Source organism: Bos taurus, chromosome 2 (assembly GCF_002263795.3).
Source record: "Bos taurus isolate L1 Dominette 01449 registration number 42190680 breed Hereford chromosome 2, ARS-UCD2.0, whole genome shotgun sequence".
Classification (NCBI taxonomy): Eukaryota; Metazoa; Chordata; class Mammalia; order Artiodactyla; family Bovidae; genus Bos; species Bos taurus.
In genome coordinates, this window is record NC_037329.1 from 49,926,810 (window position 1) to 49,941,227 (window position 14,418).

Consider the following 14,418-nt stretch of genomic DNA (forward strand, 5'->3'; position numbering starts at 1 on the left):
GACTGTAGCCCACCAGGCTTCTCTCTCCATGGATTCTCCAGGCAACAATACTGGAGTGGATAGCGAATCCCTTCTCCACGGCATCTTCCCAACTCAGGAATTGAACCAGGTCTCCTGTATTTCAGGCACATTCTTTACTGTGTGAGCCATCAGGGAAGCCCCCATTTGACCCATAGTAAATGCTCAGTAAAGCTTAATTTTCATCGTCATCTTTAGCATCATCATTGTCAGAAAAATCCTGATAATAGGTATTTAAGAAAAGGTATTTAAAAAATTAAGCTCATACTCGGTTAGAAATGAATTAGTGACTGCATGATCACACCATTTTAAAGATGAAAGTGCAGAAATTCAGAAGAATTCATAAATTTCCCATAATCACAGAACTTGTTAGGACTTTGCTACATCATATCAGTGTGGGATCATATCACAATTCTTAGAATGCCAAAGGCTACGATTTTAAACAAAATCTTTATCTTGGGATTAGTATGTGTGCCTCAGCTGGTTAAGAATCTGTCTACAAAGAGGGAGACCTGGGTTCAATCCCTGGGCTTGGAAGATCCTCTGGAGAAGGGAAAGGTTACCCACTCCTGTATTCTGTTCTGGAGAATTCCATGGACAGAGGAGCCTGGAAGGCTACAGTCCATGGGATCTCAAAGAGTCAGATGCAACTGAATGACTTTCACTTTCACTTTCATGTTATGACTGGTGAATGCTTTTCTTCTAGTTATAGCGCATGGTCAGGTTAGGTGAATGGGTTAAGTTTAGAAAGGGAATTTTTCAAGGAAACTTTTTTTTTTTCTTTTTTTTAAGTAAAAAGGTACCTAATCATTGGAAAATATTTGTAAAATACAAGAGTATATATAAAAAGAACATCAGATCAAATCAAATCAGTCGCTCAGTCATGTCCAACTCTTTGCGACCCCATGAATCACAGCACGCCAGGCCTCCCTGTCCATCACCAACTCCCGGAGTTCACTCAGACTCACGTCCATCGAGTCAGTGATGCCATCCAGCCATCTCATCCTCTGTCGTCCCTTCTCCTCTTGCCCCCAATCCCTCCCAGCATCAGAGTCTTTTCCAATGAGTCAACTGTTCACATGAGGTGGCCAAAGTACTGGAGTTTCAGCTTTAGCATCATTCCTTCTAAAGAAATCCCAGGGCTGATCTCCTTCAGAATGGACTGGTTGGATCTCCTTGCAGTCCAAGGGACTCTCAAGAGTCTTCTCCAACATCACAGTTCAAAAGCATCAATTCTTTGGCGCTCAGCCTTCTTCACAGTCCAACTCTCACATCCATACATGACCACAGGAAAAACCATAGCCTTGACTAGACGAACCTTTGTTGGCAAAGTAATGTCTCTGTTTTTCAATATGCTATCTAGGTTGGTCATAACTTTCCTTCCAAGGAGTAAGCGTCTTTTAATTTTCTGGCTGCAGTCACCATCTGCAGTGATTTTGGAGCCCAGAAAAATAAAGTCTGACACTGTTTCCACTGTTTCCCTATCTATTTCCCATGAAATGATGGGACTGGAGGTAATCTAATCTATAATCTTCCTTTCCATAACTACTCTAAACTGGCAGGTATTTCTTTTCTCTCAGTTTAGGTATGTATTTATTATTATTATTTTTATAAAATTGTTATGAAATTCAAAGTTCATTTATTTAATAAAGAGAATAGTTGGAAGGAAAGTAGATACCTCTCTTGGTAGCACTTATATCTGGGCCTTTTCATTTTGAGTGTCCAGTTTTTCAAGTGTAAGAAGCTGACTGCACTTTACCATTCTTTAGGGCATAAAGGCAAACCGTTTGTCTTTTGATTCTTAATTTATTACTTCACAGTTGTAATCTCCGGAGCTGTAGAGGATGTTCATCTCTTTACATTGAAATGTGCTCCCACCATACACACTTTTTATTTTCTTTCATGTGGATTTTAGAATTACCTTGTCAAGATCCACAATATTGGCCCATTAAGATTTTAATTTCTATCATATTGAGCCTATAAATCTTGAGAATTGTTATTTTTATATATTTATTTTTCTAAGATTTGGAAAAATCTGGATTTTATTTTCTATTAAAATATATTTGTTGGTGATTTTACAGAAGCTTACTTTTTAAAAATATATTGACTCTAATCAAACTTTGTTAAAATTATTCCTAGAATAATTCATTAAATTTTGCCATTTTAGCTTTTATTTTATTTTCCTTGCTATTGCCATCTAACTAGTTACTGTTACTAGTTACTAGTTACTGTTAATGTGGAGAAGTTTCTTAAAAAAATAAAATAAAACACAACACATCATTTTCTCTAGTATTTCTGCTTCTTTATATTTTATGGTTTGTTTCTGTAATTAGAATTTCCAGAACAGTTTTCAAAACAGTTTTTATATAATAAATCAGATCAATTGTTGTTGGATTTAGAGTTCTACCAGTCAGCATGGCATAGACTGTAGATTTTATACAAAAAATTAACCCTGGCATTTCATAGTGTTTCTTTTTTCAAGAACTAGCATTTTATCATATTTTATTTTGCATGCTTTCTTTTTATGTCTGATGTTGCATATACATGTGTTTAGTGACCAGTTTCTTCTTTTTAAACTCTGTTGTTCTTGGAGTGCACTCACTTTGATTTTGATGGTTGATGAGAAATGAGGGATAGAAAGGAGGATTGAGAGAGTTCTCCTTGATTGAGAACTCTAAGACTTAACACATTCTTATTTTTGAAAGAGAAGCACATCTTCCTAAACTAATTGCACAAAGCATTATATAACAAGGAATTATGTTTTCTGGTGGCCAGATTCTCTGATTCTTGAGACACAGCCAGATGTGGAAGCCTAACTGCTATAACCACAAAACCCACAGAAATAGATTTTGGGCTGATGGTGAAGGCTTTGGTGTGTGAAGTCAGCACCAAGCATTTATCACTGAATTTTTCACAAAGTGCTTTGGAAGCCAAAAATACTGGTAGTTGTGATTCAGGAACAATACATGTATAATTCGTTATGTGAAGAAGAAGTAGTCTAAAACATCTTTTAAACTTTTGCTTTTTCCCTGAGTGTTCATTTGTGCATAATTTTGCAGAAAGTAGGCTATTAAAATGAAGCATTTAAAAATAAATGAACATAATTTGTATTAATCTTTCATTTGCCTTTTTAGCCATACCTACATTTATCTATTTGATCTAACACTCTTTAATGCATATTATTTCTCAGTCACTGCCAACAGTGGTAAAGGATTATATAGTAGCTTAGGCAAAAATACAGTGAGGACATTCTCATTTTATTTGGTGGTGGTGGGTATGTGTGAGAGTGTTCTAATCTTTAAAAATAGAGTTCCGGACATGAGAGTCATATTACTTTTATTCTCTGTTCCCCTACTTTGTTCTCCCCAAAGCAAGCACAATCTTTCTGTTTTACACCTACAAGTATTTTTAAGGCATGCATTTATAAGTGCATACTTCTGTGTTTTAATAAAACATTAAATTTTATAGCAAGAATTGTCTATACAGCTTAAAACAAATGCTATTCTTAACATATATCTCTAAAAGTCAGTTTTTAAAAGATAGGCATACTTATATTTAAGCAATATTTTATAATTTATGAAATATCTTTGTTGGATTTAGAGCTAAGAAACACTTTAAAGATCATCTAGCCCAAATTTACCTGTGCTCCCAGAGCAGAAAGACAACCAAAACCGAGATGTCCTGCTGGGTATAGGCCTTTTAATCATCTCATTCGTATTTACTCTGTCTTTTGCCATGTTCTGATGCAGTCCCACTACAAACCAATAAGGTGATAGATTTGTGTACATTGACAGAGTCCGGCACATTATGTCTAAAGGTTAGTAATTTCTAATGATGATCCCCATCATCTAAAATTATGCATGCTTGTCTCTTTTCAATGTTTGAGGAAGAGCTCTTAACTTTATCAGTATTAAGATGTGCTACTTGCTTTTGGCAGTTGCTATAGAGATTTTAGGAGTGGAGACACTGACACATTAAGTATATACATCAATTTGATTATGTATTTTATTTTCTGAAAGTTTAAATGTGGGGGAAAAAACAATATATTGTAGTTTTTTGTGGTTTAAGGATTCCCTCTATCTAATCAGGTCATGACATGCATTATACTACTTTAAATCTTATTTAGATGCATATTTTGCTGTTAATCTCATTTTAAGAAATTGCATTATATGACCTAACATGTGTAAAATGTTAGTTCAAAGAAGACATTCACAAAATAGAATTCCAGTTGTTCCCTTTTATTATTATCATTAGTATTATCGTTATTACTTTTCACACTATGTGCTAAGCTTTTAGTAAGATTTCCTCCTTTTTCACCTGGAAAAAGGAACTAGAAAATAATGTAGGTTCTCCTTTTACAAGAAACATAACTTCAAGATAGGTTCTGCACTTTTTTCCAGAAAACTGAATGGCTTAAAATCTCAAAGAGCTGTGTTTGGGATGCTCAGTTAAAGCATTGGAGATGCTGTGCTCATCTAGAGACATGAGGAAATTAATTTCCTACTAGAGCTTTGAATGCCCTGCTATAGAAATTGGTTTCTATTATTTGGTAAGTCTAATAAAATGTGCCACTGGGGGCAAAAGTAATCTTTGGTTAAGTTGAGTGTGCTAGTTCTTCAATTCAGATTTTTACTCAGCCTCTCACCAGCTGTGAGACCTTAGAGAAGGAACATCTTTCTCTCTTCAGCTACTTTTTATAACATCCAGAGTGAAAGGGAGCATGTTAGTTTCTGAGAATTGTTACAGAGGTAGAACTATGCTGATTGCATTGGAGATGACTGCTAGTATTTCATGGAAGTTTTCAACTTTCTGAAATAAACTGTGTATTTGCATCTTTCAGACAGATACCATTTATATTAATTTTCCTCCTATTATTATCTAGTGTGAAGTCATTTTGGTTTTAAGTTTATGGTATGTTTTTATTCATTATAAAGATAGGGAAAAAAGAAGAACCTTGACATACTGTGATTGTTCTTATCTTTCTGTCTAAAACACATGAATTTAGGTGCCTCACAATTACTTTCTGAGGTCTATGATTAAAATCATCTACATTTCAATCTTTTCACATCAGTAAGCATTTATTTATACAGTATTTTTCAAATTTCTTGTCACTTTCTTCCTCTTAAAATTAAAATAAAAATTGCTAGTAACTGGAAATAAGGCACAGATATTCAGGAAATGTAATTTGGCAATAAATGCTGTTTTAAAGTACACTGCATGGTTTGTGGATAAATATTTCTTTAATGTGTGTAATTACTGGATCAGCAGAATAAATGTGGTCATGTCCTTGTAATTAATACATTGTCAAAAGTTCATTTAAGTATAATAATTTTACTGGGAAAATGCTGTCTATGTGTTTCCTGCAATAATTTGTTAAATTAAGTGCAATAAATATAAAATTACTCTTTGGAATATATTTATTTTTTTCAAGTTCTTTTTTACTAGGTGTCACATAATGCTTTTAGGAAGCCCTTCCATATCTCCCTTTTACACTAGCCCTTACCTCTTCAATTAAAAGCCCTCAAGCAAGGGTAAGGATAGATACTAAATATTACAATTAACTTTTCTATAAATTTCACTTTATCTTTAGAATTATTATAATATAGTGTATATTGCAGCTTAGGTTGAAAATATTTAGCCAGAAATCATGCATGCAGACTGCCAGGTGGTCTTGGCCTTAATACAGAATACCGGTAAAGCATGCTGTCCCCTTCTGCACTCAACTGAGTATTTCTCTGTGGAGGTTGGAGTCACAGCAGTACAGAATTCTAGAGCTGGAAGGGATCTCAGAAATCACCCTGTGCAACCCCTTCATTTTATAATCTTGCCACCTTGCTCCAAGCCCTCCATACAAGGATTTAGGCCTCTACAAAGTGAAATAGCTGTGGGCACTCAAGGAAGACATGATAAATTAAAGGTGCTTTCTTTTTAATGTTACAGCCAAAGGGCTGCAGAGAGATATGTTTTCCATTGTCTGACATTTTACTTGTGGTGGGCATGTAGCTGGAAGTTCTATAAATAAAGGGCAGTGAGGAAACCGAAGATACTGAGCAGGGTTGGGAGAAGAATGTACTGTGTGGAAGACATGGCTGGAAGTCATATGCAGCTAGCAAATACCTTGTTATTTTTGCTCTACTCAAGTTATTGATGGATGAGGGATAAAGGACAAGATAAAGGCTGGAGCAGGTAGGAAGGAGAATGGACAGTTGCTAAGTCCAGCCTAGACTGACACCTGCTGTTCTTAGATCCAGTAAACTGAGGTGGGTTGACCACTTGAAAATGTCTTCATGACCTCTTTGCACCCAGTTTTCTTTTTAAAAAATATTCAAAAACTTTGACTCCAGATCAACATTTCAAATATTATACATTTCAATCATTATGAGTCCAAAATCTAGCCTGCTTCAGAGAATATACCAACTTTACAATTAAATCAGGTTTTTCTTATTTTGCTAACTTGTCCTATAATAGACTACCCACCCTCTATATACTGTTGCTGCTGCTGCTGCTAAGTCGCTTCAGTCGTGTCCGACTCTGTGCGACCCCATAGACAGCAGCCGACCAGGCTCCCCCGTCCCTGGGATTCTCCAGGCAAGAACACTGGAGTGGGTTGCCATTTCCTTCTCCAATGCAGGAAAATGAAAAGTAAAAGTGAAGTGGCTCAGTTGTGCCAGACTCTTAGCGACCCCATGGACTGCAGCCTACCAGGTTCTTCCTTCCATGTGATTTTCCAGGCAAGAGTACTGGAGTGGGGTGCCATTGCCTTCCCACTCTCTCTCTCTATATATACTAATGTACCACTAACTTAAATTTACTGTTTGTACTTGATGTTGACTGAAGAATGTTAAATAGGAAAGAGTTACTATAATTGAGTGAGGTAAAACAAATTCTTAAAATTCAATATTAAGCATTGTGACACCTAAACATATATTACCATTTCCCATCTTGGAAATCATTGCACTGATTGTTTCTCTCTTACATTGACCTCTTCATGTGAAAACTCAGACTCTCCATTCATACCTGGTTCTTGTGTATATCTTCTTCTTTCATCATCACACTCTTTCTGTCTTGGGCTGATTTTTCCTACGCTAATGTAGAATCATTCTATTCTGTCTTTATATTGCCTCTCGCCAAGATCACACACTGATGGGCTCATCACCTACACAGATATCTAACAATATTCCTAAACAAGAAGCCATGGCCTTTTATTATACTACTCCCTAATTATACAAAAACTGCACAATGTATTCTTATACTAATTTCTTTTCCTTTCTGATCATTTAAGTCTTATTTGAGCAACCGTAGAAAGCATATGGGGTTTCCATGGTGGCTCAGATGGTAAAGAATCTGCCTGCAATACAGAAGACCCAGGTTCAGTCCCTGGGTCAGAAAGATCCCCTGAAAAAGGTAAGGGCTACCCACTTCAATATTCTTGCCTGGAGAATCCCATGGAGAGAGGAGCCTGGAGGGCTATAGTCCATGGGGTCACAAAGAGTTAGACATGACTGAGCAACTAACCCTTTCACTAACTTTTTCAGAAAACATGTAAGAAGAGGGAAGAAGGGGAGCCTTCACAATACATTGCATGAACATAAAATCTAGTTGTGAAAACATGTAGCAGATAGAATAGACAGAGAGAGAAAGAGAGAGAGATAATGCTGATAACTAGCTGGGAAACAGAAAATAACCAAGCCGTTGGTTATAATCAATTAAGCACGAGGTACTGTACAATGATATAAATATATGAATGTTCAGAGTGTAAAGAATTCAGAATTCAGAGGCTGAGTTGGTAGAATTTTCTGGGTAGTTTCAGTGCATAGTCATTGAACATGGACATGGATAACAGTTGTTTTTAGATCCAATGAACTGAGGCAGGTTGACTTTGAAATTAATTAACCTAAGCTTTTGGGCTCTTCACTTGCATGGATCCTTGGTACTGGTACGGGCTCTGACAACATGCTTATATGGTCCTATATTTGCATTTATGATCAAAAGTTATAAAAGTAGTTTAGTTGATTTAACCACACTTGGTAAAACTCCTGCCTATTTTCCTTCCAGTTTCCTCTGTATGACCCTCCCTCTTTATCAAGTGGTATTACAGCAGTCATATCCTGTTTGGGGCTCTTACTCAGGGGAAGTTAAGTTGGTGATACGTTAATTTCAGTTTAATGGGTTAGGTTTGTGTGTTTCACGACCACTTTTTCAGAATTTCCAGATAGAATTCAATACATTAGGTAAATTTTAATTTCAGATAATGAATAGATAATTCAGTTGTAAGTATGTCCAAAAAATTATCTATGCATATGAATTACAAGCTTCACTGGCCACCCCCTGTTTTCCTTTGCTAAATCTTACTATAGCACACTCGTGTGTTTGGTTTCTGCTATTCGTCCTGGTGGGGAATGGCCACCAGGTGTGCGTCTCATCCACTGTGCCTACTCCCCACTCATCAAGTCCCAAAGGTGTGGGTTCAGAGGTCATATAGCAAAATGTCATGGTCAGTGCTGCCCTGGCACTGGAAGGATACCTGTCTGTGGTGGAAGAGAAACAAGGTTCAGAATCTCCTACATTAGAAGCTATATTGTGAAAAATTTTTCTCAAATTTACAGCTCATAAATAAAAAGAAGAATCTCACAGAAGTTTCCCCAAATTTGACAACAGTGCTAATAGTTCACATACTTTTATCAATAATGACCTGTGATCCTGAAAATAACTCTTCTAAACTACCAATATAGAAAAAAAAATCAGATATACTATAAGGGAGATTTTATTATCTTTTCATTGTATAATAAATGATAATATTAAGATATTATAGTTCTATGAAGAGCCAAAGAATACACGAACAAAAATTGGAGGGGAAAAAGACTTTAGAGATGGACCAGGTAGCCAATTGATACAATTATTATTTTTCAAGTATTTGTGATGATTACTCTATTTAACTGCTTTAAAAATGATATTTTGGTGTGTTTTCTCATTCTAAGCAAATATATGTGCATTCTTAATTTTGCTTCCTTCTTAAAGAGGATTCTCAAAATTGTAAAAGCTTTAGACTTGGTGTAATGGCTTGAGCATCATCCAAAGATTCATAGAGTTATTTTCATACTGTGTTTGGTGTGTTTTGTAAATCTTGATTCTTTTCCGTTAAAAAAAAAAAGAAAAAAAACACTATGATTTTGAGTTAGTTATAACCTACATTGGGCTTCCCTGGTAGCTCAGCTGGTAAAGAATCCTCCTGCAATGCAGGAGACTTCAGTTAGATTCCTGGGTTGGGATGATCCCCTGAAGAAGGGATGGACTACCCACTCCAGTATTCATGGGCTTCCCTGGTGGCTCAGAAGGTAAAGAATTTTCCTGGAATGTGGGTGACCTGGGTTTGATACCTGGGTTGGGTAGATCTCTTGGAGGAGAGCATGGCAACCCACTCTAGTATTCTTGCCTGGAAAATCCCCATGGACAGAGGAGCCTGGCAGGCTACAATCTGTTGGGTCACAAAGAGTCAGACATGACTGAGTAACTAAGTACATCACCTACTGTGGCTCAATAGTTGGGAATTAGCTGTGGTATCAAATTGCCTGTGTCCAATTCAAACTTTTTCCTCTTTTTACGTCTATGACCTTAGGTGAATTGCTTGGCTTACCTGTGCCTCAGTAGAATAAATAAGATTATTGTTAGAACTAAGTGAGATAATTGTGATAAAAAAAAAAACTTAGAAAAATAACTGACACATGAAGCCTTAATAAATTGTGAACAATATTAGTATCATTATTATCAGTGTTATGATTAGACCAAAAATTCACCCCATGTAATTTATTAAAAAGCAGTAGGTACAAATGGGAGTATATTAGGCTCACAGTCTCATGGATCACTTAAGTTATTTCATGAGCGTGTCTACATAAAGATACACAGGTTTTAACAATGAAACTCAAAGAAAGATGGGTGACCACAAGTGTCCCTTACTGTGCAGCCCCAAATGCGAACCATCCACAAACTCATAGGGTTATCTTCTTATTGTATTTGGTTTGTCTTCTAGATTTGAGGTTCTCTTCAATTATAGAAAAAAGAGCATCTGTGATTTTTGAATCAGTTATCAACTACTTATTCTCACAAGGCAGAAAAGGAGATTTTCTTCTCAGTGTAAAAGAAGAAAAAATATCATAATATATGAGTCTCTCCTTTAGACTGTCAAAGTGATTCAGAATAAAATTATACCACTTAAAGTCACATTTGCTCAAGTCCCACTCACACCACATAATAATCAATGTGCTTTCACCAGGATAAAGCAGAAACTGGCCATCAGTCTGGATGGTCTTGGGGCACTTATGTCTGCCTCAGTGGGAATCTCAAATACTTGCTGACCCTGAACAACTGCTCGTGAAGTTCTATGACATCCATTAATTCAGTGTAATAATTTCATGGTGGACATTCAAAATAGATTCAAGTGCATGTTTGAAGCAAAGGAAAAGTAGTCATTTTACATACACAGAAAATCATACATTAATATAAACAAGATAGGTTTGTGTGAGATGACACAAACTGAATGTTAAGAACTGAATGGTTTCATCTCCCTAAAATGTGCATGTTGAAGCCCTAGCCCCCAATATGATACAGATGGCAGTGCTGCTGCTGCTGCTAAGTCGCTTCAGTCATGTCTGACTCTGTGCAACCCCATAGACGGCAGCCCACCAGGTTCCCCCGTCCCTGGGATTCTCCAGGCAAGAACACTGGAGTGGGTTGCCATTTCCTTCTCCAATGCATGAAAGTGAAAAGTGAAAGTGAAGTCTCTCAGTTGTGTCCAACTCTTAGTGACCCCATGGACTACAGCCTACCAGGCTCTTCCATCCATGAGATTTTCCAGGCAAGAGTACTGGAGTGGGGTGCCATTGCCTTCTCCCACACTAGATGAAATCATAAGAGAAGGGCCTCCCTCAATGGAGTTAGTATCCTCAGAAGTGGACAGAGAGAGACCAGAGCTAGCTTTTACTCTCTCTCTCTCTCTACTGTGTGAAGAAACAGTGAAAAATTATCCATCTGTAAGTCAGGAATAGGGAACCAAATTATCCATTACCTTGATCTTGAACTTTCCAGCCTCTAGTACTGTGAGAAATAGTAATCTGGCAAAAAGTTTGCTTGGGGGTCTCCATAATGTCTTTTGGGAAACCCCAAACAGAGTTTTTGGTCAACTCAATAAATTCTGTTATTTAAAACATCCAGTTTTGTTACGGCAGCTTGGGCTGACTATGACAGTATGTATTGAAGTATATCCTCTTTTACTCTATGGAATCTTGTTGTGAATTCACTGAGTTATGTCAGTCTCTGTGACCCCATGGATTGCAGCATGCCAGGCTTCCCTGTCCTTCACTATCTCCTGGAGTTTGCTCAAGCTCCTGTCCATTGTACCAATGATGCCATACAACCATCTCATCCTCTATCACTTCCTTCTGTTCCTGCCCTCAATCTTTCCCAGTATAAGCATCTTTTCCAATAAATTGGCTGTTTGCATCAGGTGGCCAAATCATTGGAGCTCCAGCTTCAGCATCAGTCCTTCCAATGAATATTCAGGACTGATTTCTTTTAGGTTTGACTGGTTTAATCTCCTTGCTGTCCAAGGGACTCTCAAGAGTCTTCTCCAGACTCACAGTTTGAAAGCATTAATTCTTTGGCACTCAGCCTTGTTTATGGTCCAACTCTCGCATCTATTCATGATTGCTGTAAAAACCATGGCTTTGACTATACAGATCTTTGTTGGCAAAGTGATGGCTCTGCTTTTTAATATGCTGTCTAGGTTGGTCATGGCTTTTCTTTCAAGGAGCAAGCATCTTTTAATTTCATGGCTGTTGTCACTGTCTGCAATGATTTTGGAGCCCCAAAAAATAAAGTCTGTAACTGTTTCTACTTTTTCCCCATCTATTTGCCATGAAGTGATGGGACCAGATGCCATGATCTCAGTTTTTTGAATGCTGAGTTTTAAGCCAGCTTTTTCACTCTTCTCTTTCACCTTCATCAAGAGGCTCTTTAGTTACTCTTCACTTTCTGCCATTAGAGTGGTATCATCTGCACATCTGAGGTACTTGACATTTCTCCCTACAATCTTGATTCCAGCCTGAGCTTCATCCAGCCTGGCATTTTGTTCAGTGTACTCTGTATATAAGTTAAATGAGCAGGGTGACAATATACAGCCTCAACCTACTCCTTTCCCAATTTTGAACCAGTCTGTTCTTCTATGTTCAGTTCTAACTGTTGCTTCTTGACCTGTATACAGGTTTCTCAGGAGACAGGTAAGGTGGTCTGGTATTCCCATCTCTAAGAATTTTCTGCAGTTTGTTGTGATCCACATAGTCAAAGGCTTTAGCTTAGTCGTTGAAGCAGAAGTAGATGTTTTTCTGGAATTTCCTTGCTTTTTCTATGATCCAACAGATGTTGGCAATTTAATCTCTGGTTCCTCTGCCTTTTGTAAATCCAGCTTATACATCTGGAAGTTCTTGGCTCACGTACTGTTGTAACCTAGCAAGAACCTTTTTATAATACTTCATGTGACACGATGGCATTCTTTGTCAAGGTAACTTATGCTAGATTTCCCTGCAGTGTGCTCCCTTCATCATGGTGCTCCCACTATGCTCTTTTCCATGGTGAAGCATTTATCCGAGTCAACTGAAATGACAGATTCTGTCTCCCCCCTGGTTTCTGAGGTCTGTTAGGTCCCCATTTTTCTGAATCCCTAGTACCTACTATGATGTCTGGCACGAAGTTATGCTTTCGATAATGTTTTTTATGTGAAAGAATGAGATGGGGTACATATATTTTACTTGCTTAACATTTCACTTGACTACTGTCATATCTGCTGTCTGCCAATAAATGAAAGTGAAAAAGTGAAAGTGAAGTCGCTTATCCGTGTTCGACTCTTTGCGACCCCATGGACTGTAACCTATCAGACTCCTCCAACCATGAGATTTTTCAGGCAAGAATGCTGGAGCAGGTTGACATTTCCTTTTCCAGGGGATCTTCCCAACCCAAGGATTGAACCCGGGTGTCCTGCATTTTAGGCAGATGCTTTACCATCTGAGGCACCAGCCAATAAATAGTTACATTATTTTTTTTAATTTTATTTAAATTTTAAACTTTACATAATTGTATTAGTTTTGCCAAATATCAAAATGAATCCACCACAGGTATACATGTGTTCCCCATCCAATTCACTTTGGACCTTACTACTGTTATTTAAAATTCTTGATCTTATCTTGTTATTTATGTATTTGGCTATGCTGGGTCTTCATTGCTGCATAGGCTTTTTCTCCAGTTGTGAAGAGTGAAGGCTACTCTCTTTTGCGATGCACAGGCTTTCCATTGTGAGGACTTCTCTTGTTGCAGAGCATGGACTCCAGCATACAAAGGCTTCATAAGTTGCTGCACAAGGGCTCAGTAGTTGTAGCTTCTGAGCACAGACTCAATATTTGTGGCAGATGGGCTCAATTGCTCCATAGCATGTGGGATCTACCCAGATCAGGGATTGAACCCTTGTCTCTTGCATTGGCAGGTGAATTCTTCACAACTAAGCCAAGGGAAGCCCCTTGATCCCATTTTGAAAAAGAACCTCATGCTATGGATTTTGTAGAATGTGTATCTAATACGTACATATATCAAATAAAGACACAATACATAAGAGGCACAACTAAGCATTGAGCTTGGAAAAACACTAGACAATCTTGATCTTCACATCTCAGAATATGATTCTAAATTCCCAGCAAAGTTGTAGAGGGTAGAGAGTTATCATGAAAACATATATCCTCCTGAAGTCTGTATTCTTATAAGTGTTTGCTGCCCTGGACCACTGTGATTATAGAACACATATTGAAGAAGCACAGAGTTCTTTACTGAATTCCAAACATCATCAGTTCAGGGACAAATGCTTAGCTAAGGCTCACATCTATCATTCTGGTTGGTACATATGGTAATTTTCTCTAAATTGGCTGGTTTTCTCAGGCTACTGTATCATCCTGAGATATTAAGTTTTTAAATTGGCTCTTCCCACCTCTTTTAAAGTTAGATGGCTGATTGCTGTCACATAATTTAATGATCTAGTCCAATCTATACAATGACTGTGTAACATGGGCAAGATAATTGTAGATGAATTGCATGCCATTAATCAGTTGGCTTTTTGTTCTTACATGTTCCATTGCTTATCATTCAAGGAAGAAAATTGTCTTTTGACAGGGGTCCCGTTGCAGCCTTTTTACTATCCAATAACATCAAGGCTGAGATTTCAAAAGATAAATGAGAATGATATAAGTGTTAGGGGGCGAGACTTAGTTAAAAGGCCTGTTTATCTGGGAATAGTTTATACAGAAATTAAAAATTTGCCTCTATCGCTAGAGAATAAGCTGTAGAAGTTTGTTACATGAAAAAAAA